Here is a 27,154-nt window from a genome sequence, read left to right as displayed (position 1 = left end):
CGAATATGGAAATCTCCATGTCTATTGACAAAATGGTTGTGTGGCACAGCGTACGCGAGCACTACACTAAGGCGAGAAACAGACAAAAAAAAAGTTTCGAATCCATAACTGACAAAGCCCGCCTAAAACAATAAAAACAACAACAAAATCACCATCACTCAAATCATCTTTTCATATCATTTAGTAAAGCCGCTCATTCGCACGCTGCCTCTATGTTATGCCGTTGCCTTTTAACTCTCATCGTATCGGCTAACTTTTGTGTTGCTGCTTTAGTCTTGATTATTTTGCACGAGTTCCTGTTAATTTTTTGTTTGTTTCAAAAAGCAGCACTCTCATCTAATATTCCAAAAGTGGCAGTGCTCAACTTTTTTTTATATTTTGTTTGAAAATTGTGCGAAGATAAATCGAGCGATGACTTCAATTTGGCAGCACATCGTTACATATAAGTACTAAATTGAATTTTTGAAGGCGCTAACGGCGTATGCTCCAGGAGTTATGGCCATAATGTGAATTACTTTTTCTTCTTTTTTTTGATGTGAAGCACGTTTTTCTGTGAATAGAGAGAAAAAAGAACGGTCGCACTTTACTCTAGAGACAATTACAAAATATCGACTTCTTCTATTGCATATGCCGATTTTCCGATAAATGAGAACGTTTTCAATGCGACAATTCATTTGCCATATTCGGTACAAGTGTGTGATTGAACAAACAAATATACCGACAAACACACACACACACACACACACACACACACTCTATTATCGATTGGCTGAGTATATGGGATCGAAAACAATGAACAGAAAATAAAATATAGCACATTCAGATGAAGCAACGAACACACACACACACAGATAAAAATCGAATATCTTTTGCCGTGTGTGTTTAATCCTAAATCGATTTTCGAATAAGCACATTCAATTTAATGACATTCGAATATAATGGACGACAAACAATGTGACCGGGAGAGAAATAAAGTTAATCTCGTATGAGTGCTCTCTAGAATTTTACAATATCTTTCCATGCTATACAAATTTTGGTTTGTCGCTTTTGTCTATAAAAGTGTGTACGAAATCCCTCACAATAATAACATCATTCAACAGAGTCAAAAGGAACAGTGTCGGAAGTGAATTTATATCGAAACAAAGAGAAAACCGGCCAATTCATAGCTGATGGAAATCGGCGGCAAGTTTATGGATCTTATTGAATTCGAAAAACAAGTAACGAGCACGTTCTCATTCGTTCACATTTTGCCATTCAATCCCAGTCTGTGTTCGGCTTCAGAGTGTAGAGAAGGTCAGCATCGATAAAAATTTATATAAATATATATCTTCATTTCAAATCTTTCACCGGATGATCAACTTTGCATATATCCGTTCACATGAAAGTCGTTGTATGTGTGTGTATTTATTTTGAATTTTCGATTACCTTCGATTGTTTATGCATTTGCAGAATAAAACAATTTTTTAATGAATTCAAACAAAATCTTGTTTTCTCTCGACCCTTCAATATCTTCAGCAGCCCGTGAAAATGGTCAAACAACGAAAAATGATCCAGCTTAGGAATATCGTATTCTGAAAAATTAGTACACGTAAAATTTATCTTTTTTGTTTAGATTTTTCTTCTGTATTTGCGAAATAAAAGTGAAATGCCGAAGAAAAGTGATCTAGAGACAGAAAGTGAAATGGGGAAACGTTGGCAATTGTACAGTCGTGAAATATTATATTGCTCCCTTGCTTCATGCACTGCCCTTTTTATATCAACAAGCAAATGTAGAAAAGGAAAAAAAAGAAAACGCGTGGTTCTCATAAATTATTTCAGGCAAAGGCAAGGGTCGAATCAATTTCTTTCTTTCGTTCGCCCGGAAGTACAATTCAAACAATTCTATTAATTTTAATTCAAATGCTGATTACCACATTAACTTCATGACGATATTATTTAGACAATGGAGTCATTTTGGCGTTCCATGCGAAAAATAAATCGAATGCAAAATGCCAAAAGCACCGAATAGCGCCGAAAAAAAGAATGAATAATGGAACTGGAAATCGAACAAAAATTCGGATAATTTGTCCGTTTCGACGGAACGCGGCAGACGAATTTTATAAGTTAAAGCTATCTAGATTAAATGTTAAAAAATCGATAAAACTGCCGCGAAAATCGACGTGTGCAGACTTTCACTACGAGATATATGCATACGGTATAATAAGATTGAAAATGATTCAATAATTTCTGTTTTGCTCTCTGTTGGCAATGACCGTGCATGCATAGTATATATGATTTGTTTATGTGATATGTAGAATCCGACGTTAGCATCAAATATATTAGCGCTAATATATCTTAATACATGTGAATTGAAGAAAATGGTTCCTTAGAAAGAAATAACAATCTGCATAAGTGGCAGCCATAACAATAATACACATAATATTTTCGGCACAAACACACAGCAAATTGAGAGGAAAAACGAACAACATTATCGGCAATAACCGTCTACACCGAATTTCCAAGTAACCAAATCAAATTCAGACGAAGAACGCAAAAACATAAGCACGAATTTTATATACAGAAGAGTGTATAGATAGATCGAAACGGTACACCTAACAACAGCAAATGCAATGGAAAATGCTTCAATTATACGACCACACATAAAATGAGCAAAATGTATGGGCTAGATTCGTTCACCATTTACGACACAAACAGAAGGGCATTGAATTAGTGCAATAATAGTAAATATACTCCCTTTCCACACATGTGTGTGTGTGGAACGAAGCCTGAACGCAGGCGATCTTTATTTACAGTAAAGGTGAAATTTTCAAATAATCTCAACGCTACGAAAGACGAAGAAGAAGATGATGGGAAGTTACAATAACAACAACAACAACAACAAACTGAACTGAATATAAAAACAAGTGTGAAAATTTGTGAAATACTTTACATGAAATAAACGACCACTTTCATTTCCATTTGTATGCATGCTGAATCCGTTCACATGGCCGTGAATATTGTTCACATCATGAGAGTGCTGGGCGAAACGACAAGAGAGACGATAGAAAGTAAAACCATGAGAATGAAAAAAAGAAGAAGAAGAAGCAAAAACGCTGCCGCTCACACACAACTGAGCAAATACAAGAATGAACGAATATATATAAATTATGAAATGTATCTTTAGTGAACATGATTTTCTTCACCTTTGACTATATACGTATGTATTTTCATTTCTATCGTCTTGTGCATTCACAATTTCAATTTCTTGTGTGTTATTCACACCGTCGCATTCACACTGTTCAGGCTCAAGCACATTTTCGATTCAGTAAATGTACGCAATTCGTTTTTATTCGTGCATTTTGGATCCAAATCACTACCACTCATCGTAACATTTTCCCATTTGCAACGGTTGCCAAACGTATAATATTATGTGCTAAATCAAAACTATTCACACGATTTATTTTGTGCAAATAAAAGAGTGTTCAAACATTCTCCGTCCAATTCGTCGATCCTCTCTGTCGATAAAAGACTCCATTTTCTACATTACCTTTACTCAATTATTGCCTACCAATTTAGCAATTCAGTGACCGTCAAACATTGATTTGTTGTTTGTAATATATACAGGGTCTGTGTTCGACATATTTTCTCGCAAATTGGCGCTTAGAATAAAAAACGACAGCATTGAGATGAGCAAACATTGACAAAAATGAGCTGTCGTAAGCAAAACAAAAGTGTACAAATTATTACATATAATCAAAATCATTATGCACATGCTATGTGTCAAGTTCAAATTTATTGCAATAATAATAATCGCTTTCTTTCACATCTTCTTCTATTCATTTCACTCATCGCTTTGGGAATGAGGCTCGGTTGATCGCTTTTTTTGGTTTTCGTTACATCTTCTAATAATTAGACTCGTTATTAGAAATGTTGTCACCTTTTTACAGCAGCAGCCAAGCAACATCCATTCACTTTCTTTTCCGCACATTTATCCATATCGTTTGTTTTGTTTTTGTACAATAAAATATGCGCAAGTAGCGCATTTTCTTTCTTTGAGCACGTTCTGTTTCTTCTCTCTTCGTCAATCTCTTGAGTTTCACACACACACACATCTTTTTTTTGTTAGGATGAGGGAGCTTTTATTATATAATGCTTACAGCTTACATTTTTCGCAGAGAAATACCATTTTGCATTTTCTTTATCGGATATAAATTACCACTCTTCTTCGGACCCAATCGCTTTCACATTCAGTTGTTGTTTTTTTTCTCTGTTCTCAGCATACTCGTTGGCTACTCGTTAAACAACCATGTTGAAAGACGTTATCGTCGTCTGAGAAACTATAAATGCAATAAAGTTTAATGCAAGGTGCAGACTACCAAAAAAGACAAAACAATGAAGCAACATGAAAAACTTTACTTGTATATGTTATTAGAGAAAGTGAAGACTTGATGATATACTGAGTGGCAGTTTAAAGCTAATAAAAAGCCTACACAGTGTCCATAGACAAACAGAGAACAAAGGAAATATGAGGTGAATGATGAACGACAACTGTGAACAACGAGAAGACGATACATACATAAATATAAAAAAAGCGAGGCGAACAAACAGCCAAGTGTTGGAAAAAAAATAGAAGAAATAAAAAAAGGGTAAAAGGAAGAAGTTTTGTGCTAAAACTTTATAATAAAATGGTCAGCAGCAATCTATTTCATATTGATTGGCAAGAGTGTTTGGCCATGCTATGCAATGCCGTAACATGTGACGATATAATGGAATTCGAACCATTTGATATTATTTATGTATTGACTGGTAAAATTACGAACGGGGTGCGATACAGTAAACGAGCGAATGAGCTCTGGCGTGTGTGTGTGTGGGAGAGAGAAAGAGAACGGATTGAAAGTATTGTGATAGATCCCAATGTATATGCATGATGATCAGAAATGTAACAACTGTCTATCACACACATATGCACATATTGCCTCTATGTATTCATGAAATTTTCACTCTTAAAGTTGACAAGGAGATTTTTCATTTATATGTATATGTACCTATGTACAAAACAAAACAAATATACCCATTGAAAATGATGCCACGGTGATGGTCTTTTATTTTATGGCTCTACATATTTTATATGGCCCCTTTTGTTGTTGCCATTATTGTTATTATTATTATTATTGCTGTGTGCGCGCTCCGAAGCGAAAGTCCTTTGATGCCAACAAATTGAAATGACCGAAAAAGCGGCAAAACAGACAAAACAGAAACAAAAATCAAGTGTAGGTGATTTTATGCTATATCTAAGTGTAAATAAATAACCACTGGAATGGATGTGAATCAGAGGCGAGAAAATGAAAAAAAGCCTGATCTGAAACTGGCTGGGAAATGGATCGTGTCAGGGGTATCAAGAAAACAATTTGATACAAAAGAATGAAACAAAAATAAGAAGAAAAAGAAAAAACCCGAAGAGATTTCGAGCGAGAAAAAGAATTGAAAGTGCTATCATTTTTGTCGACAATGAAAGATTGTTATGGGCTTTAAATTTTCTCTATATTGCATTGTAAATGACTGTAAACGTCAGTCGGTTTGTTCATTTTGGTCGAATGTGCCGAGCGAACGGACAATCGAAATTCAAGAGAAGCAGCAGCAACAGCAAAAAGGGAAAAGAGAAAAAGAAAGAAATGTTGGCAATAACTCGAATGAAACTTTTCGCTTAAACAAATAGAAAAGGAAAAAAAGACACACCCGAACAACGAAACAATTTAAAAGAAATTGTTTTAAGCGTCACACAGCCACACAGCGAACGGTATAGAGCGGCTGGGGATGGATTCAATAACCGAAGAAGTGGAAAACAAAAAGAAATACTAATACTATCATTTATTCCTGACCGTGCAACACTCACTCAGAAAACGGCATTTAACATTTTGCATGTGCGTATTACTCACAAAATGACTGCTTTATTTCTTTGCCTTTTGTTCATTCGATCTTGCTGTTTGTCACTCTCTCTTTGTGTTCTCGATACACATCATCACAGTGAACTTGAATTTATTCATCTATCTTTTTTTGTTGTTGATCATGTCGTCTTTTATACCTTTTCACCAGCGCGCTTTGTTACTACGAAAAATCATATTATTGAAAGCTTGTCTTTCTTTTTATGTGCAAATGAGCTTGCGAAGTTTGGTAAAATTAACAATATGGAATTTTCATTTGTGTTTCGTGACAGTAAGATGACTATATACCTTATTTCCATGGTAGCTCATAGCAGCACAAAGCGACAGCAATAGAAGTTACTGAGAAAAAAAAAGAATCAAGCCATCGGCAATAATGAAATGTGAAAATCCAGCGGAAAGAAAACACTCATATCACCGCCCGTTGACTACTCACAATAGCAGTTGAATGATATGTATATATTGTACATTGAATTCCGGATTGAATGAATCTAATTTAGTTTGCAGTGATCCAACCCAATAATTATAATATTGTATATGTGAGCATTGTATTTTGGGCAGAAACAATATGTGTTCACACGTGTAATTCGAGAATGTAAACGAAAGTTAAAAAAAAATCACGATGAAATTGGAAACACTTTTTGTGCATTTGCAGTTAACTTTCTTACCGCTTCTTACCTTCCCCATGTTTCATTTGTTTTTTTTTTGTTGTTGCTTAGTTTATGATCCGTTTGTCATTGAATGTTTTTTGTATGTTGTGCCAACATGCTTATTTCAAGTTGTCTGGAGCATTGAATTCGTGAGGTGTTGAGATGTGTCGTTACAACGCTTGGAAGACACTTGTGCTATGCAGAATGTTGTAATGTAATCCATCAAATTGAAATACCTTACTCAGAAGTGTCCGTACTTTTTGCACACACAAGATGTGGCAACGAACTAGAACAGCCGGTGCTTCAATATTGGAACAATATGCTCCGATTTCACACTCACACAAACAAAAAAAGTATCCCATTTTGAAATGGATCATCGTTTTGTAATTTGCTTGATTTAACGAAATCCAATCAACAACAACAACACCAACACACAAATTATAAACAAACGAACAACAGATTTCTTGCTGTTTTCCATCAGAAATGGTCATTTTAGCAAAGAACATTTCGTCTAGAATTTCATTCTACATTTCAACAATTCGGACAATCGATACCGTTTGAACTAAAACAAATTCGGTATAAAAATATGGCCACTCTCGTACAATATCCTTGTAAGGTAGACCTATCGCACTAACGAAATAATGTACATTGCGTTTGGTAGATTTTAGCTTATTAAGGGAAAACCACAACTTTATTTGAAACGAAAACATGGACAATCTGACAAAAAAAAAACAGTGTGACCAACTATTCTAATTCAAATGAAAGAAATACCATTGAACTTTACATCCAAGGAAAATATAATTCGAATTATTCATTGTGAATGCGTACGTGTGTGTGTGCGTGAGTGTACTTGTGGGTTCAATCCAGAATCGAATGCGATTAAAGAAAAAGTCAAACACAGTTGTCAATTTAGTTGGTGTGCACTGGTAACCAGAACACATATTTACAATTGATTGTACACAGGAATTTAATAGGAAAACTGTCCAAACAAAATGTGTGTTACGTGTACAAAAGGAATATAAACTGGTGGACGTCACAGAGGTTTCGCAGTCGTTAGATGCCAATGTGTCGATGTGATGTTTGATTCCCTTACACACATGCTTACCCTCTCTTTCTCTATTTCGTCTTCAGTCACCCCATTTCATACTCATTGTGTGTGCTTATATTCGTTACGGTACTCCGGTAAAACGAACGGAAAGAATGTAGCACACTTCAGCTGATTGAGGCGGAGAGGAAAAAATGAGCAAAATGTATATAAAGCTGCATCAAATCAGTGCCATACATTGTTGTTGCTATTGTTGTTGTCGTTGACATTGTCATTGTGCGAGACTCTTGTTCAATTTGGAATTGCATGTGCAATGCGTGCACATACTTTAGTACTAGACCAGCATTTAAATGGAAGCATTTGCAAAAAAAGTTCCAGAGAAAAGCATGTGTGACGACGTCATTAGAATCATGATGTGAGCGTTCTTAGCACAAAGTTCAAATACCCAATTTGGATTTCATGGAATTGCAATTCCCTCACAAGCTCAATTTGGTTAACCCGTTTCTTGCTATCACACAAAAATTATATCTTGCTGCATTAAAATATGACATCCCGAAGCTTAACATGACTTACTCAGACAGTTTAATTCAATGAAAAAATAGTCAATATTTTGTGGAAATATTTTCATTTTCTTTTCACAGGGCTCAATCATGTGATCAAACATCTAAAAAAAAACGTCAACCCATTTCGTTTGCGCATATTTAAAATCTTGAAAATTTTTCGAAAAAAAAATCAACCAGCCGGCTAAAAATGGGTTAATATGATCAGTAATGTTAATGTTAATTTTCTGTTTTTTTTTCTCGGTTGGGTTGTTACACTTTTTTCGGTCTTCCGCACGCTAAACTCTTTCATTTTGCGCATTTTTATATTTTATACACATTTTCTCGTCTTGCACATTTATTCCAAGATGTACAAAATACCTTCAATTCTAATTTAAGTTCGTAGCGCGCAAGTTTCTGCTTAGTCGCGTTTTGTATACATTTCTGGATTTGTTTCCTTGTTCTTCGTTTTGTTTTTGTTTTTCCATTTATTGTCTTGTCACATAGTTTTTGTCATCATACTTGACATTTTATAATTATTTGAAAATGTACGTTGTGTTTTACCATCATTCTACTCCAAACGAAATGCTCACATTTGAACCATCTGTGAATGATTTCAAAATGCGAATGGTCCCTTAAACGTACACCAAAAACACTATGAAAGTGACACGAAAAGAATGAACAAAAAAAGTAACGAACACACATAAAATCATCATCCATGTGTTGTGTTCAGTGGCAAGTTGAAAGCCAGCAATATGAATTAAATTGCACACACTCACATACACATATTGAAGAAACACTTCGCCGTACCAACGATGAAATGAAATATGACAGTAAGTCGTAACATTCAAGAAGCTTCCCGATGTATATATGGCAAATGATTGAGAAAAAAAGAAGAAAATATGATGCGAACAAAAGACACATCGTTTTGTGATGAACTCTATTAACATCACTCGTAAGTTCATCAGCATCATGTGCTATCACATTCACTGTGTTGGCTACGTCGTGTGTGTATATGACACAGAGAAATTAGAGAGAGAAAAAGATCGAAAAAAGGAATACGAAAATGAAATGGGGAAAAAATTGTTACCATTAACAAGAAGTTATCGAGACAAATTGTGTACGTCCGATTGCGTTTGTTATTTGCGATCAACTAAGAAACACACTTTCTATACATTACTTTCTGTTAACTTTTACATCTCTTAGGTACAAACACATAATCACAATCAAAAAGGGAGAGAAAGAGTATATTTTCCAGTACAAAACATTCTGATTATATCCAGAGTTGTTTCTTTTCGGATGGGTTTTCACAAGCAATATGAACGAACCGAGCTTGTTTCAACAAAATCAACGTCTTCAACCAAAAAAAAACAACAACAAAAGATTGAACAAATGAATGAACAAAAAAAATGTGACAAAGAGAACAAAAGTCAAATGAGTGCAAACTTATTTCTACTTTTTGAGTCGCAAAATCACATTTACTGTAACTGAAATGGCCAAATGCTTGTCTTGCTTTTCTCATACACGCTACGAGTCGAAAATTCATTAACGAAGCTAAAGATACTTTTTTTGCAGTGCAGAATATAAACGACATGACGTTGTTTCTAACTAGATAGCATCAGAAAAGGAACAAAAAAGCAGCAGCACAAACTTATTTCAGTTCTCAATGAGAATGAATTAAAACGTGGCGCACATCATTCAATATGACCCATATCTACGTGGAAATATTCTTGACTGATTTCCGTTTCCTGCATTGAGACTGTTGAATGGTGACTGACTCATTTTCCCATTTAAAATTATCGATCACTGATTCAGATAGAGCTATGCATCACATTTTACATTGGACGAATGCTTTGATCGTCGTTTTCTTTTCGCATTATTCGAATCAATGAGCACAAGTCATTTGGGGGTTTGAAATTATTTCATCAATCGTTTACCAAACCGATACGTACTCCGGGTTATTGATTTATCGTGTGTCGACAACAGCAGCAGTAGCAACAACAACGGCAACAATACACATCCAGCAACAAAGAGAAAGTGGAAAAATCAAAACCAGATAAATAGAAACAGAGAGCGAGAGAGAGAGAGAGAGAGAGAGAGAGAGAGCGAAAGAGAAAAAGCAAGCAACCAAAATAAATGAACGTACGAACGCAAGTAAAAAGACAGAATTGAGTGCACAGCATTTTGTGTACTACAAAAGATTGTTGTTCGTGATTATTACAGACAATAAACCCATATTTGACAATTCAAAATCATAACACTCTGTTATGTTACGCATTATTAACACAGCCAATTATTATTATTGCATTTTCATTGTTTTCACTTTAACTCAGTGTTTGTTTGCAGACACATTAGAGCACAAAATCGATATGGGATTTTATTCAATGTTATTCTGCTTGACTGCACATAGGCAGCAAACATTGAAGGAATTTGAAATGTGTGCTTTTCAAATCACCTCGAGAAAAATGAAACCCTTATCGCACAGCACGAGACATTCAATTTGTACGCCAGCACGCGCGTCACACAATGAAATTCCCTCTTGATAAACATAAATGAATTTCGTTCAACAACAACAACGATGACGACGACGACAACAACACCATCAAATTAACTCACCACATTCAACCGCTTTTTCTCTATCGTTCTCTCATTGACAGTAAATGTAATCAGAGAAGAGACGACAGCAAAAAAAAAATCGTCACTTTTATTATTGAATATTCACGAATGATATAAATGATGTTGCTATTTTTTCCCACTGTGCAGAAATGAATATGAAAGTAATGAATCATTTTTTTTGTTTGAATCAAGGGAGAGACAACAAAAAAATATCAAAAATGCATTAAAGCATTAAAATCTCTTTCATGATTATTTTACGTGTATAGGAGATATGATTATCGACGCAATTTTGCCGACAATTGTGTTAAAGTCAATTTTTATTCAACTGTTTATTCATGAAAGTAACACAATTTTCAAAAAAAAAAAAAAAATGCTACCAAAAGAGAAAAGAGTGCATATGCGTGCGTGCCCTCGAACATTGGAGCTACTCCCTTTTATTTACATTTGAAAAGTCCATTTCGAAATGAAATAATAATTGATTTAATGATTTTTTAATCATACGCATTACACACATTTTAACGTAATGGCAATAAAAGTATGAGCACATACGATTTCGTATGGAAAACAATAAAAATATAACATGGCTAAAATACCTCCGGTTCGATCATATCATTCTTTCCCCTTTTGTGATTTACGCAAAAAATGTTTATTGGCGTATGCACGCATACACCCACGCACTCAGGCAGCAGAATAACAAAGAAACAAACGATTAAAAATACCTGGGATGCTCCAAAAGTTTCGAGAACGATTTCCCAATTAGCATGCTAAGGTAGTACATAATTTGATCATTCATTAAATTTAACCCCAACTTTCCTAACAATTATGGAAGAAAAACCAAAGAAAACTGAACATTTTCGCGTTTTTTCACAATTTTTCTGAAGGTCATAAAAAGTTTTCAGCACTGAGGTCATATTGACCCCACTTAGTAATCGAATTGATTAAATTGCATCCATTAATGAAAAATATTCGGATTTTGCTTTTTTTTTTCCTTTGTCAATGAGATCCCAAAATTTTTGGAGCAACCTTCGTATAAATTAAAAATTAATTTTTTGATCCATGTTTATATCGTTTTTAACAAGTTGCCCAATGTCGTGTGTAGTGGGCGCTTATATATATATACATGTTCAATCGTGCACAATAACACTCGGGCTGTAAAATTGTTTCACAGCAGGTAAAACATGTAAATGAGAATCAGAAATCAAATATAGAGTGAGTGAAAACACATACAAAATGAAGTAACAAATAATGAAAACACTTGTTTAATTCATTCTCTCGGTTATAATGTATTATGCACAAAATTTTCACCAATAATTTAGCATTTACAAAATTGCAAATTCAGTCTCTCATATCTCTATCATTGTCTCGTTCGTTCTCTCTCACTCTACCATAACCGTACCATTTCGTCATTTTTCGTGTTGACGCCACCGAACTCGAACGTTTTCCCGACATGGTAATTTTTCTACACATGTAAAAAAAACACAACTTCAATACATTAGGGTACGTCGAAAAGACTTGAAACCAAACGCAAATCCATTGCCCGAAATTAACAACAAAAAAAAACCTATCACAAAGTTAATGAAAAAGGCCTTTATAATTAGAATTATTTATTTTGGAAAAATTTATTTAATATTTAAACGTTTGAAGCGTCCAATTGCCAACCGTCACATTCATTGTTTGTCGATGTAATTTCCATGTGATTTACGCTCATGACTACTGCGCTTCATTTTATTTATTCAATGAAATATTTGTGCCCGATGTTTTTAATTAGCTTAATTTAAAATTTAATTTATCGACAATTGTTCATTTTGTGGTGATACAAACAAATGTACATGCACAGAGGATCGACTCATGTACTGGCAACATCCCAGCGGAGTATGTACAACAACGGTGACAATAATGCATAAAAAAAAGTCTGCTCGAGAAAAAAAATGAAATTAATTGTAGAAATAATGAGTTAGCGGAAGTGGATGACAACCGTAATCATGTAATACATAATCGCTAAAATCGGTTTGTGTAACAGAGTGTGCTTGTTTTACCATGGCCAATGACAATTCCGATTTCATTATCAACTTATTGTTTTAGTTAGAATTGATGAAGAAAAGAGAACATAATGAGAATTTCCTGTCTTGCGCTCGATATAATCATTCTTCGACCAAGCAATGGCAATCCCAACCAAGCAAACTTTACCACCATTTCAACTGACTGCATTGAAGAATATCTTTTATATTGTTTGGTTTTGTATTATTTCTTCTTTGTCGTTTCAATGTTAAAACAAATAACAAATAGCACTATCAAACTATAAATGCAACGATTCGTTTTTTTATCTCTTCTCTTTATGCTTTATTTCTTCCTCTATTTAGGAATCTGTTTCAATAATTTTCATCGGTTATTGAACATACAGACGACACAAATTGTGTATTTGGTATCTTGAGGTATCCATTGGCCGTGTGCCGGTTCTACATCAACAGACGATCCATTTGGCCCGCAAATAAGGTAAGTTACTGTGCATCATTTCAGCTCCATTTTCTTTTTGTTGTTGTTATTGCTGTTGTCAAATCTTTTCTGATGCGAATGAATAAACGGCAACAAAAAGTGAGAAGATATTCGATGTATTCAGAAGAAGTTGTGAACGGGAGGCGAGGAACAATCTTTTGTTTCCGCTTTTTTGCTAAGAAATTTCTCGTTTCTTCTTTTTTTATCATATTTTTGTCATTCGTCTTCGTTTTTAATGGTTTTAATAAGAATTATTGCTATAATATGAAAAGTTTTCGCTGATTACGACTATGGTAACACGACATACTATAATTGAACAACGAGAATAAGTAACGGATGCAAGCGAGAAAAAAAATCGAATTATAAAAAGAGATAGAAATAGCACCAAAACGATAGAGAAACGGAAAAAAGACAGCAAATGAGAAAATATAAAAGAAATTAAAAGAAAATCTCAAATGAACACGAACGAGATGAGATACACACACGTAGTGTGCAGCGTAAGAGATCGAGAGGAATGGTAAAGGGGAAAAAAGCGTAGCTATCGGAAATCTCGAGCTGTGAGAAACGAGAAATAATAAGGAAAAGCAAGAAGATAAACGAAATGAGAAATGGCACAATGATTTTCATGTGCTTCTTTCAAAATCATTCTCTCCTTATTTATAGTTGTATGCGTGTGCGTGCACTCTTTTTTCTTGTGGCTGTCATCGTCAATTCAATTTCATCTTTTGTGTGACTGTGTGCAGTGTTGCAGTTGTTTTTTTTCTCATTTGTTAGCGCCTGCATTTTTTAATTCATAATTTTTTCTCATCTTGTTCTGACATTTTTTGTTGTCGCACATTTTTATTTTATTTTGTTCAAAGTTGTTGGCCAGAACTTTGAAAGAATGCTGTGGCAATCTTATTTGGATTATTTGATTTTTTTCTTCTTTAAGTTTAATTTTTGGTGTTTTGTTGTTGGCGTGCTTCCGCTCACCCAGACCAAATGAGCTTACAATTGAATAAATTGTTGAAATTGAATGTTATACACGCATTCAAGAAAGTATGTCCAAGCGATGGAATTGGACCGGTGTGTGTATGAAAACATTTTATGGCTGGCAACAATGTGCTAATTGGAATTGGTTGTGACACATTCCATCCTCTGCTGTACATAATAACGGCATTGTTATTTATTGCGTGCGCATTTGCAAAATATGTTCTTATCTATTTGGACGAAATCTTGTTGGGCTTTCCGGTTGTGAATTGTTTATAACAGAGATTGCGGGCGTATTCATTTTTATCATATACTTGTTGAGTTGTGTGCACGATTTGCTATACATATTGGGCGGTTGCATGAACATTGTCTACAAAAATGACTTTTCAACATATAAGACGGTTTCATAATTTAAGCGGTTTATGTAATGGTGGATATAAAATAGACATTATGTAGGTTATTATTTGGGCAGTTTGTTTAACGCGCGTCACGCGTTATTGTCAAAGTGTTGTGCGTTTTATTTTGCAAAAGTTTAGACATTAGTGTAAATAATCATAAAGTATAATTCAAATTGTGTAAGATTACACAGTCCACCCAATGAATTAACATCCAAGAACCAAACCATTGAAGCAAATTGGTCAAATTACTGTGAATTAGCTGAGAGATAGAGTGAGCAAGGGGGGAGGGGAAAAAATGATTTGAAAGTGTTGGCACATTATAATTTGAAAATTCATTTGTATTTACTATTTGACGTGGCATTCTCGAGTCCATGGCGCAACCATTGTCGCAGACATCACTACGACCAGCCATAAGATATTTAATTCTATTTAGAAATGTTTATAGCCATCCATGACGAAAGCCTGGCATAAGAAAGCATTTTTTATAGCATTGCAAATTCGAATTGGTTTTTTTTCTTATCTTCTATTGTCAAAGAAAAGGAATGCAAAAATGCCAGGAACCAAATCGAGATGAGCAAAGAAACAACAACAAAAAATATGGCCAAAAAAATGTGAAAAAAAAACAAATGAAAAACAGATGAACAAGGAGGAAATACGCAGAATAAAATTCAAGACAAGGAAAAAGATGAGAGAAAGAGAAGATAAACGTCGTGGCGTCGATGGCAATAGCGCGGCAACAACCAGAACCAACGATGATGATTATAATGATGATAATAATACTTTCTTTATGGTGGAATTGTACTTCTCTTTCCGTTATTATAACTATGTAAAGTGGTAGAATATTATTTTTAATGAGAAAATTAAATCTTCTCCTTGAGCTATATAATATCTCCGAGCATAAGGAATAATGCGAATGTATTTACTTAATGTATGTGCAAAAAAGAGAGAAGAAGAAAACGAGCGAAAAAAAACCAATCTTCGAAGAGAAGCGAATAAATACGAAGTGAAAACGACAAAACATCTCCTTTTTTTAGCTCTTAGATCATCCACTTTGAACAGTGTGCGTATACACAATTGTGTTGAGAACCGGCAAATGTTCATCAGTACAATGCCCTACACGAAATACGGAATAAAGTGAGCGAAAGAGCTGCAAGCGAAAAATGCGAATGAGTAACGCGTCGTTTCGCGCATCAACACTGGCTTGTTTTGTTGAAAGGAGTCGCGCCCGTAGACAATATTAATCGGAAAATATGCTTACTAAAAAGAAAATTATATGCAATCTTTCCACCATATTGTTATTACGTATTTTATTTATTTTTTGGCACTACTTTAACGTTATTACAAAGTTGTTATTTTCATTTTGTTTCGTTGAAAGCTTTCACAGGCGAGTTTTTAGCAGACAAACCAGCAGCCGTTCAGTTCGTTCAACGCACTTTATGTTGTTGGTATACATTCTTTTTTCCCCTTTCTGGAACGAACGAATGAAACTGTTCTTCGACAATTAAAATTCCAATGCTGAACGAAAGAAAATCGAAATGAAAAAAAAGAGAAGAAAACAATTGCGATGCAAATGAAAAGAAAAGAAGAACAGGAAATCGTATAATAATCCATTTGAAAAGTTTTTTCATTCTTGAAAGCTTCCAGCTTATTGTATTGAAAAGTTTGGCTGAAACATCTCAGCTCATTTCTTCATAATGATTTACACAACGAGATGAGATGCACCTTAACACAATGAATAACTCACACCATCGAAACGAATCGAATCGAAAATGCATTGAAATTGCATCGAATCAATGTGACCACTCACGCTATCTTACTCGCTGTCGGCACAAATAAATTGTATATTAAATAAATGTATCTGAATAATGATTACGGAAGATATCGCACTTTTCAAACTTCCTTGTTATTCATCAATTTTTATTAAATAAAGTAGAAAACTTTATCCTATTCTACTTTCTCAATTGATTCAAGCTTTTGGCATACGCCACTTCTTCGTTTCGATTTTACTCAAATTCTCGCATTTTCTTATTCTTGACCCTCAGGGCTGCTGCCACAGCCTCTTCTTATAAACCGGAAATTATCGCAAATTTTTCCACGGAACTTTTTGATTCTCTTGTACTGTGTACAGAGTGTGCTTGTGTGTGTGTGTGTTTGTGTGCAAATGATAAGTGTTATAAATGATTAGTTTAAAATTGCGCTCAATTTCAAGCACTTTTCGTTTATTCAGTTCGGATATCCTTTGCTTTAGCGAATTCGATCAGCTTTTTTTTTCTTCGCATTTAATTAGTTACAAGAGCGAAAATATTTTCTTTTCCAAGAATAAAAATGTCTATGAAAAAAATAGAAATAATGGTATCTTGGCAAAATGGCTGAGTAAGAGATAGAAACGTTTCGTTGTGTAAACGTTGCCTATGTTATGGCGTGAACGAAATAAAACAAAAGAAAAATACGTTCAAACTTACTTCATTAAACTTGAAATTGGACTGATTTCGATTTAATAAAGTGGTTTTTCTTCTTTAATCGAAACTTTGGCCGTCTCCGCCCTGAAAGAAAAAAAAGCGACGACGACGACTATGACGCCAACAAAAGAACAGCGAACAAACTTAAAACAACGAAAGATGAACAACCATGTGGTTCGAGATCATCGGGTAAGATAGTAAAATTCATGATGGTCAAACGAGCAAATTATTTTTGTTACACAACGCGTACAGGCTTTTATAGATGGCTCCATTTGTATAATGTTTAAAACGTCGAAAGGATCGAGTTTATCGAAATGGTTTTCGTTGTTGTCGTCGTCATTGTTTGCTCGAAACGTTCTCGGTTCTGTTATTAATTGGTCATTTTGAAATGTCAAGATTACCTAGCAAAGGTATCTTAAAATTGCATTTAAAAGATCGTTATTGATTGTATTACATTACCCAAGTCGATTCTGACTGGGCTGCGCTACAATTATGACCTTTTTTTTTATTTGTTAGTAACAACATTTATTTTCGAGTTTCTTTGTCTCGAAAGCAGAAGTCTGGCGGTGGTTTCCAGTATGGAGCGGTGGAATCGGTGGCGACATCCACAATCGAGCGCACTTCTATTTGTTTTATTTCGTTACATTTTGGCGAAACATATTTCTAACACGATGGGGTGCCAACGTCCGCACTGCACAGACATATTCACCATTTCCAATAATATATCCAGAGTGGTGAATGCACCAAACGTGCCAAATGTTCAAAAAAAGAAAACAATGCGGTTGCAAATGCACGAGACGACGTCATTAATCTATTTGCTCGTAGATTCAATTTAGTCTTACAATCATTTATCTCTCTCTCACCCAGTAGCTATCGCCTTTCGTTATTTTTGCTACACATTTCTGTTTTTTTTGTGTGTGTGTATTTGTATGTGTTTTGCTGTTGTTTTTATTATTGTTCGCATTTATGTTGCGCACAGCTAATCCTCCCATAGATTATCGCTTTGCATTCAAAATAATGGACAAATTCGAAATGACAACAATACACAACGATGTTGCAAAAATGAGCGCCGCATCAATGAAATTTATTGTTTTGCTTGCATTATGTTGACATTGACTGAATGGCTAAACTGCATTCATCGTTCAGTGAAACTCACATATAAATAAAGCACCAACCATCAACAACGCACATCAACCGATCTATTCGATATTCTACTAGCATAATGGATAATGCTTTAAATGTACCAAATACGAGAAAAACGATAAAAAAAGGACACAACAAATAAACGAATTGTTATCAATTAGCTAATAGAAAATACCAACACAAATCGCACTATTCTGCTTCAAATATTTTAATAAAAGTGCAGCACGAGAAGAAGAAGATAATAGAGCGAGCGAGAGAGATAGATAGTAGAAGTAAAACGAATGAGTAAAAAAACAGAGTTGCAAACACACACACACACTGTGTGTGTGAACAGAAGTAGACAAGCAACAGCTTCTGATGTGATTTACTATAAAGGAATTGGAGAGCATATAAGAGCATGATTTTTATCAGAGTTCTTACAAGCGTTTACAAGTACAATAGAGCTGGATAGTAGCAGACATCAATTTTTATAATATTCCATGAAATTTGTTCGAATTCAAAAAGTCACGAAAAGCACATTTTACTCGTCCTGAAAGATCTTTGCCTCATACATCGTAGCCATTCATACAAAGAATATGTGCGCGATGTGCGCGCCTGTGACAAACCATTTTATTTCATCGTAGCCACAAAAATGAATTTTTATTCTTACAATTTTATCATGAAAAACCTAACCACACTCTCTCTCTCTCTCTCTCTCTCTCTCTCTCTCTCAAACACACACACATGCTACATACATTCGAATTCAGTTCCATTTGAGTGCAGACGACGATTATTCCTACCATATACGGTTTGGTATTATATTTTATAAATATCTTTTACTTCTACTTATATATATCTTTGGTTGTGTGATTTTTTCTTCTTCCCCGAAATGTGTGTTGTATGAAAAGAGAGTTTATTTGTTTGTTCACTTTTGTGTTTGGATTCATTTTTTTTTATTTTTCTTGGCATCAACCCAAGTAAACGCGTGAAAGCTGAACGAGAATATTAAATTTTGGATGCATAACGAACAAAGCGAATCTCCGAATATATCAAGTGTATATTGCCACAAAATTTGATTATCAAAGGAATGAGATTAGCCGTTTTCATTGCTTGACGCTGAAAAACTGGGACGCGCTGTTGAAATATGATTCAAATGCAAGCGAGAAAGCAAAACAGTTCTAAATGAAAGAGAGAATGAGAGCAATGGTATAAAAAATGAATTTCACGTTATGAACCTTGAGAATAAATAGTCGCCTGTCGATGTTTTCAAGTAATGCTACGTCTTTGTTGTTATTGTTTCCTTTTTCGCTCAGTTTAAAAAAATATCGAGAGAGAAATAGAGCAAACAAAGAAAAATGAGTTGAGAGAGAAACGGAGCGCAAGAGAAAAAAAATCAGATGCCGCACAAAAAGTAGCAGACCGAGAAAAAAACTGACAACAAGAAAAAAATAAGCAATCACACAGAGAGAAAAGACACCCATATAATGAATTAATGGCTAAATGGTGGCGGCAAGCTGTCGTTGGTGGTAATGTGTAATGACTACAGCACGCTACACATACAATCACTCGCTCCCATTTACTCGAATCGAGAAATATATATATATATATATAATGTATAAAATGAATACAAAGAAAGGAAAGCAACCAATGTATGCATGACGCATTTTTCCGTTGTCGAAGACCTTTTCTATTCTTTCTCTTTCATGTTATGTTAAATACATTAAAAGTGATTGGGTTTCATTTAGTGCGTCAGAAGGAGACTGAACACCTTCGGACGACACCGTGGCGTATATTATTTGCTTGGCAAAAATGCTGTTGGCATCGTAAAAGGTACGCTTGCAATTGGACATTTGAATGAAAACGTTTGAACGAAAAATCAACGACAGAAATTTGGAACGTAAGTACGTTTGTCGATTTGGCAATTCAGTGTGTAATCGAGATTTTAGTTGGTTATTATTCGTCATGTATGTGCATGTGTACGTGTGTGTGTGTGGCACTGTGCACAAATCCCATAAATTCCAATACGCATCGATTGATTTGAAAAGCATTTTGAAAGCACATTCAACTAACGATGAATGATGAATATTCACAATAAAAATCCGATTTTCCAAAATATCGTGCTACGTGCGTGTAATCGTAACAAAAATTTCAAACACATACACGCAGACACATTTCATACGATCGATTTTGGATTTGGACAGATTATACTGCTTTCTGTTAACACCTTTGGTATGCCGATGAAAATTTTCTATATACGACCAACATCGTTGTACAATATATCAATTACATCACTAATAAGTTTTCTCCCAAGTTCTATTTCAAATTCTATGTCTATTTTCTAAGCACAATAAGCCACCACTTCAGCGTAAACATACATACGCGCCAGAGCGAGCTAGAGAGAGATAGAAAAAAAGAATAAGCCCACACAAGCTTAAGTGATGAATACAATGGCAAAAGCAAAGAAAATTCGTTGGTTTTTGTGGAAAAGACCAGAAGAAAATAGTGAAAAGTGGTCAAATAGAAAAGAAAATAAAAGAAATCTACACTTATACAGACAGCAAACTCTATCTCGCTCTCTTGCATCCCCTAAAACCGAATTTCTAAATGAAAATATGAAATAAAAACGACTTTGTTTTGTCGATGTTTCTGTGTGAGGTAAAACTCGCAAAATGAAATTGAGAAGATAAAAGGGAATGTATTTATGTGTCGCGTTTCATTTAATGTAGTTGTTTTCTTCTTTCGCACTCTCGTTTCTTCTTTTTTTTTTGACTTTGGTTTTGGCGCAAATAAGAATGGTTGCATTGAATGCTACCAACCAGATTCAATTAATATGAATCGCCTTAGAGAAGCCACTTTTTTCTTCTTGCAACGTTGTTGACTGCTGTTGGTTATTTCGTTTGGATGTAGTTGTAGATACACCATGTATAGTCAAGCTGTGAGCTGATTGTTTATTCGTTGGCATTTTCGGTGATGGTGATATGGTTGTTGTTGTTGTTGCTTTCTGTTGTCATTCTTCGATTTCGATTTTGACATCGTGTACTAAATTGCATCCGAACATTGGTTGAAACGTTGTATCAGCTCATTTTATTGCTTATTTCATTTCTATAAAACGTTTGGATGACGTTAAAATGTTACAGGCGTATGTGTTGTACGAAAAGCTGTGCGTGTGGAATGGCAACATATGTCGTTATATTCACTCGAATAATTTTACTTAAACCGAAAACCAAAGCTGTAATCTGGATATCTCAATCTTCGCATGCTGTCGCACTGATAATAACACAACATCAATTCTATTGATACAAGTCAGCACACTTTCTCATTTACTCCTCCGCCGTCTTTCTCTCTCATTTTCTCCCTGTGGACACGAAGGTAGAGAGGGAAACAATGAGCAATACGAGTAAATTGAAGTCGAATTTTGCTTTCAAAGAGAAGCAATTCAAGTGTGAGGTGTTTTGATTTTAGTTGCTGATAAATTTATCCCAGTTAATCGCATTTGTCCAGGTTTTTTCCCTCAATTAATTTCCATGATTCAAATAATTTCTTCTTCTTCTTCTTTTCTCTTTTCAAATGAAACTCGAATTCTGTATTAAGATTCGTTACTATGTTCATCAATGCGAAAATAGAATGGACGAAAAAAAATAAAAACAACAAATGTATGAGCGCACGAATGAAGTGACTTAATCTCATTTTATTGTTCAGCATTTAGTTTATTTTATGCAAACTATTTAGCGAATTTGTCGAATCTGGAATTTCATCGGGCCATTTAATGATTGTCATGAAAACGATTCGAACAAAAGTCATAAATTTTTTGGCGGCATTTCGTGTCTGATTTTGATGGGAAATTACAAGCGTTGATGGCATAACAAAGGGGGAATGAAAAAGATGAAGACGAATCAGAAAAATGGCTACAAAAACTGGGCATATGTTCAAACGAGTTAAAGAAAAAACATATTTCGTTGTCTCTGCAACACATTCATTATCGCTATCCCACAGCGGGTAGAGTAAGAGAATTTGCTTATTATACTACGCAGTAGTTGATTTCAGCGTTTGAATGAATGCGATACAAAAAGTTCTGGCCAAAATCAACGCGCTCCACGACCACAGAATAAACGCACATGAAAGAAGAAGAAAGAAGAAGAATAAGAAAAAACAAAGCATCAACCAAAGAAATGTCTTCCTTTCCTTTTTCACTCTCACTCAATTTTTCTCTCATACTCTTTGCCCATCACTATCTCATCCCAGCACTTTTTTTTATATTGATTTCTAGTATTAACTATATTACATAGAACAGACAATGTGTCTCCTTTCTTTTATTATTATTACATGCATTGAGAATGTGTGAGAGAGAAGAGCGAAGATCATCGAACAAGTGATTGGGGAATGGGCCAAAAAGCTTAAAATATTATGCATACACATCGCCGCCAATGAATCCAACAAGAACGGACTTCCATGCAGACGCATAAAACATGAAAACGAAATCATGTATGTCGTACAATTTACAAAACATGTGTCGCTCTCTTCATTTGCCCGGCATCGCTGCGCTCCATTTGTTTTACTTGGAGTTTATGTTTCAGTATTTCACAGTTTGAGATTGTGATTCAGTTTCGTTTTTCGGGTTTCAATATATGGTGAGCTAGTCATACACACACGCTCAACGCTAATCTGGCCAAATGATATATATGAACAACGCACACATTTTACAAGAAACACAACAAGAAAATTGTAATCAGCGAAACACAATGACTTGACTTTGATATATTCCATACGGACGCTGTATTGTGGATATGATGCTTTAATTCATGAGCTGGAGAGGGAGAGAGAAGCAAGGGTAAGGGTGAAACGATGAAATTTATTGTGGCATATAAACATATCGTTCATATCATTAGTTTATGTAATAGCATACTATAACAATTCGTCTCTCACACTTTGACATTCCCCTTTTCATGCATATCACAGCTATCAATAGAGCTGGGAAATGGCACCTTAAATTTGAAAGCAATAAAGGCGGCTTCAAATCAACAACAATATTAGCAACAGCATTGTTCTTCTTCTTCTTTGAAATTATAAACTTGAAATTGAGATCTGCTTCCCGTCCCACACACAGCAAGTACTGAAACATACATCTGAACTACATTCAGGCACTTACAACATTCCATTCAATTATACTATTCTATTATGTTGTAAATTGTTGTTAACTCCAACTAATTGTATCCCACTTTCGTGCGATTCATTTCAACTTGATCTTCAATGTTAATTCTTTTGTTATTCGCATAATTCCAGCACATCAAAATAAAGACCGACTACCATCTGTGCAATGCACACCAATTTTACATTGTTTCAGAATTCTGTTTTCAGGTAGAGATATACATCTTAAAGCATTTTTTGGGGTGGGTTTTGCATTTTCGGTAAATTTATTGATGAAATATTACAGTTAAATGAACGGTACAGATTTCTAGCATTTTCTTGGTTCAATTTTGCATATTAATTTTCGTTAATAAACCAAAATGGACGGCTGAAAACCGAATTACACAGTTCACATTGTAGGCTTTCTCTCTCTCTCTCTCTCTCTCTCTCTCTCTCTCTCTCTCTCTCTCTATTGCAGCGCTTTTCGCTTTGCAAACATTCAAGCTGTCACTCTGAATTCAAAATGTCAATTCAGTTGAAACGACAAGGTTTAGTGCTTTTGTGTGGGTGTTCGTGTGAGTTTCATCCATTTAAATCTATATTCGCATACATATATACGCACGCATGCACACACACTACAAATATATAAACACACCGTTTATGAATACACAAACCGAAAATGTAACAATATCAAATAAACGACCAAAAGCAACATCAGATAATGCAACAAATCGTAGCCGTTTCTCAGCTATATAACACAAACACAACACAATCATATACCATCCAAATGAAACGAAAGTTTTGTGTGCTCGTTATAATATAATCAAGCGAACCAACAACCCTGAAAGCATATAATGGATCTTAACAGATAATTTAATCGCTCGACAAGATGATTCCATTCGTTTATGGATATATTTCTTGTAACAATGAGTAACCAACGTATGGATAAAGAAATTCTCTCACTTCTTTCGGATTTCTTCTCATCTTAAAATAAAAATAAAAATAAATGAAATAAATAGGAACGAGAGCGAAATGAATTGGTTGCGTCGCGTGCTCGTTTTCTCATTCTTATTCACTTGGCTCGTATCTTATGTATACACACACAAACAATTGTGGCACAATCGAAGAAAAATGTAAATAAAAAAGGAAGAGAAACGTAAAAACAATTTTCATTTATTGATTATATCGTGGCAGTCATCTTTGATGGCAAACACACAAATGAAATGAATGAATCGATGCATAGATAGATAGATGGATGGATCGATGGATGTATAAATGGACGGAAGGACGACAATGTTATTTGAGTTTGTGTAAGAACAATTTTCCAATTATCTAAATCGACAAAACGAACAAGAGATTGCTCTGCGCGTATGTGTCTGAAGCACTTGTCCAGCTATAACCGTTTATTTGGCAAAAATGAAGAGTCACCGCGTCAGTTTAGTTCAGCGTGCGTTATATTTCCAATGAGTCAAAATAGCGAACATCCCAACATACAACGAACAACAATAATAACATTACCGAAAATATAAAAGAAAAGAGAGAGAAAAAAACAACAACTATGTGGCAAATGTATGTTCTACTTGACTGATATTGTCATCGCGAACGTTCGATTCTATGTGGATTACAATGGGCCAAATGAAGCGACTGAGTGATTTTTTTTATTTCTCCCTCTCTCTCTCTCACACACACACACACACTCTGTGTTTGTGTTATGTTTTGTTACAGTTGTGTTGTTTAACGACAATAATGAATCGAAGGCAATGGATTTTCGCATACGCTTTCATTTATCGCTGGCAAAAGCATCAGCTCACTTGCTTACCCGCGCACATCTCCATGAGCACGAATAACAAAAAGATTTTGTCAAACCATCGACAACGATTGACAGTCATCTTCGTTGAACTATCCATTCCATTTCATCATCAAAGTGGATCTCAGGCCATTTGCTATATGTATATTTTGCAACATTGGCGTTCGTGATCTAATACAATGTTGAATAGAAACTTGCGAAAAAGAGTAGTAATAGTACCATGGCTGTTCGATATACATTCAACGGTATTGTCACTGCTTTGACATCGAATAAAAATGCTCGGATTGATTTTCATTTTCATTTTACGATTGTGTTTTATTTTTCTTTGTAATTTGTTTAAGTTTTGGCGTGTTCTTTCATCATTTTTTTTAGGGGCTGTGGATGGAGGTTGTGATGGAGGTGGAGACAGTGACTGAAGAGCGCGTAAAATATTTTCGCAAACGTTTCTCTTGTAGAAATATGAATTTGTGTTTTATTGATTTCATTGCGTTTATGCTGTTTTGGTTAATTCATTCTTTTGACATAATTGTAAATGAGAATAATCATGACGAAAATTCGATCGAGATCATATAACATGAATTCATGTTACAAATTCGCGAGTTAATTCTTATGAAAGTTTTTAAATTTTTATTCTATATTCTTTGTTTTAGGTTACTCTTTTGCGTAAATGAGCAAAAACGTTGTCACTCACATCCGTTTTTTCTTCAATGTGGCCACATATTTTGCATGAAACCAATCGATCGATTTATTTATGTAAATTTATTGCTCATACAATCTTTTTTTGTTTCGACAAAATGTTTGAATATTTTTTCCGTATGGCCGAATAATTTTTATCTTTGCCACTTCCTATAACATTCTGTTTTTTTTTCCTTTATTGCTTTTGTTTGCTGGCAATGTTGTTGCCTGTTGTTGTTCCTGTTTTTTTGTTGTTTAATTCGTGTTTTTCGGCTGTGTTTTTTCTTGCGTGAGTGAAATGGAGGGTGGCAAGCGAATGAATCACTCAAAATACATATAATTTTTCGTGCAGTTTTATGCTCATTGACATTCAAACAAAGTGAGTTTGAAAGTTATAGCCAAATAAGAGTTTGATCAATGTTTGAGAAACAGAAAATGTGCGCCACGTTTGCGCTCGTGCTAGCTACAAAATTAGCCATTTCCACTCATATTCATTTCCCCCTCGGCATATTTATTCGCATTTTCTCTCTCTCTCTCTCTCTCTCTCTCTGTCTCTCAACTGAAACACATTTTTCAATCAATTAATTTTATCACTGACTCTTAATATCAATGGAACGAAGAGAAAGACCGAAAGAAAGAGAAAAAACGAAAAGAGGAATGAAAACAGCAACATGAAAATCGACCATTAAAGCGAGAATATTTCGCATTTTCGGTTGAAAACTTTGTGCACAGATTTTTCTTGTAAAATTGATTTTCTAGCTTTTGCATTGAAATTTGCCATGCGCAAATAAATGCCATTAACGCGATAAAAATACGAAAAAAAAGTGCATGCCACACATAAAATCAACAGAGAAAAAAACCCATGAAATTAAAGAATGGAAGAAAAACGATGGATATTTTGTGAGTCTTATATTGTCGATTGAATAACGACAACAACGGCTATAATGATGGCAGCGAATAAAGATGTATCGTATGTACATAATTGCGCCCAGTTGTTGGTCGAATAAGCAATTTGATTTGTTTGCAAACAGTTAACTTCAAGCGGAACACATTATTCGGGTATCAAACAATATTTAATAACAGCACAGCATTTATATGATCCATTCTCGTATGTTATAATTTAATTTTGGCAAAAACGTAGCAACAACATTAACAAATCACAACCAAAAACAATATAAGAGGGACAAAACTATGTCAATTTCACATATAATATAGTGTATTTTTGTGTGTTATACAACATGGCAACTTATTTTATTTTTGCAAACAGTCAATTTCAACCGCCAAAATAAATAAATAAATAATAGTAATAAATCCAATAAATACTGTGCAATACTTAAAT

The 27,154-nt window shown here is 34.7% G+C and overlaps 1 protein-coding gene across 2 annotated transcripts in view; it reads left to right on the top strand.

Annotated features, from left to right (window-relative positions):
* LOC116338898 overlaps nucleotides 1–27,154 on the top strand; it is a 122,642-nt gene that overhangs the window by 25,177 nt on the left and 70,311 nt on the right. For both annotated transcript variants that reach the window (XM_031764443.1, XM_031764442.1), the window contains exon 2: nucleotides 13,129–13,261. The gene's annotated coding sequence lies outside the window, so the exon portion shown is untranslated. The remainder of the gene's footprint in view (nucleotides 1–13,128; nucleotides 13,262–27,154) is intronic.

This window comes from Contarinia nasturtii, unplaced genomic scaffold, assembly GCF_009176525.2.
Source record: "Contarinia nasturtii isolate CC-2019 unplaced genomic scaffold, AAFC_CNas_1.1 Cnas_scaffold_414, whole genome shotgun sequence".
Taxonomy (NCBI): Eukaryota; Metazoa; Arthropoda; class Insecta; order Diptera; family Cecidomyiidae; genus Contarinia; species Contarinia nasturtii.
The sequence above is the reverse complement of the archived record's forward strand: the minus strand, read 5'-3'. Positions and strand labels throughout refer to the sequence as shown.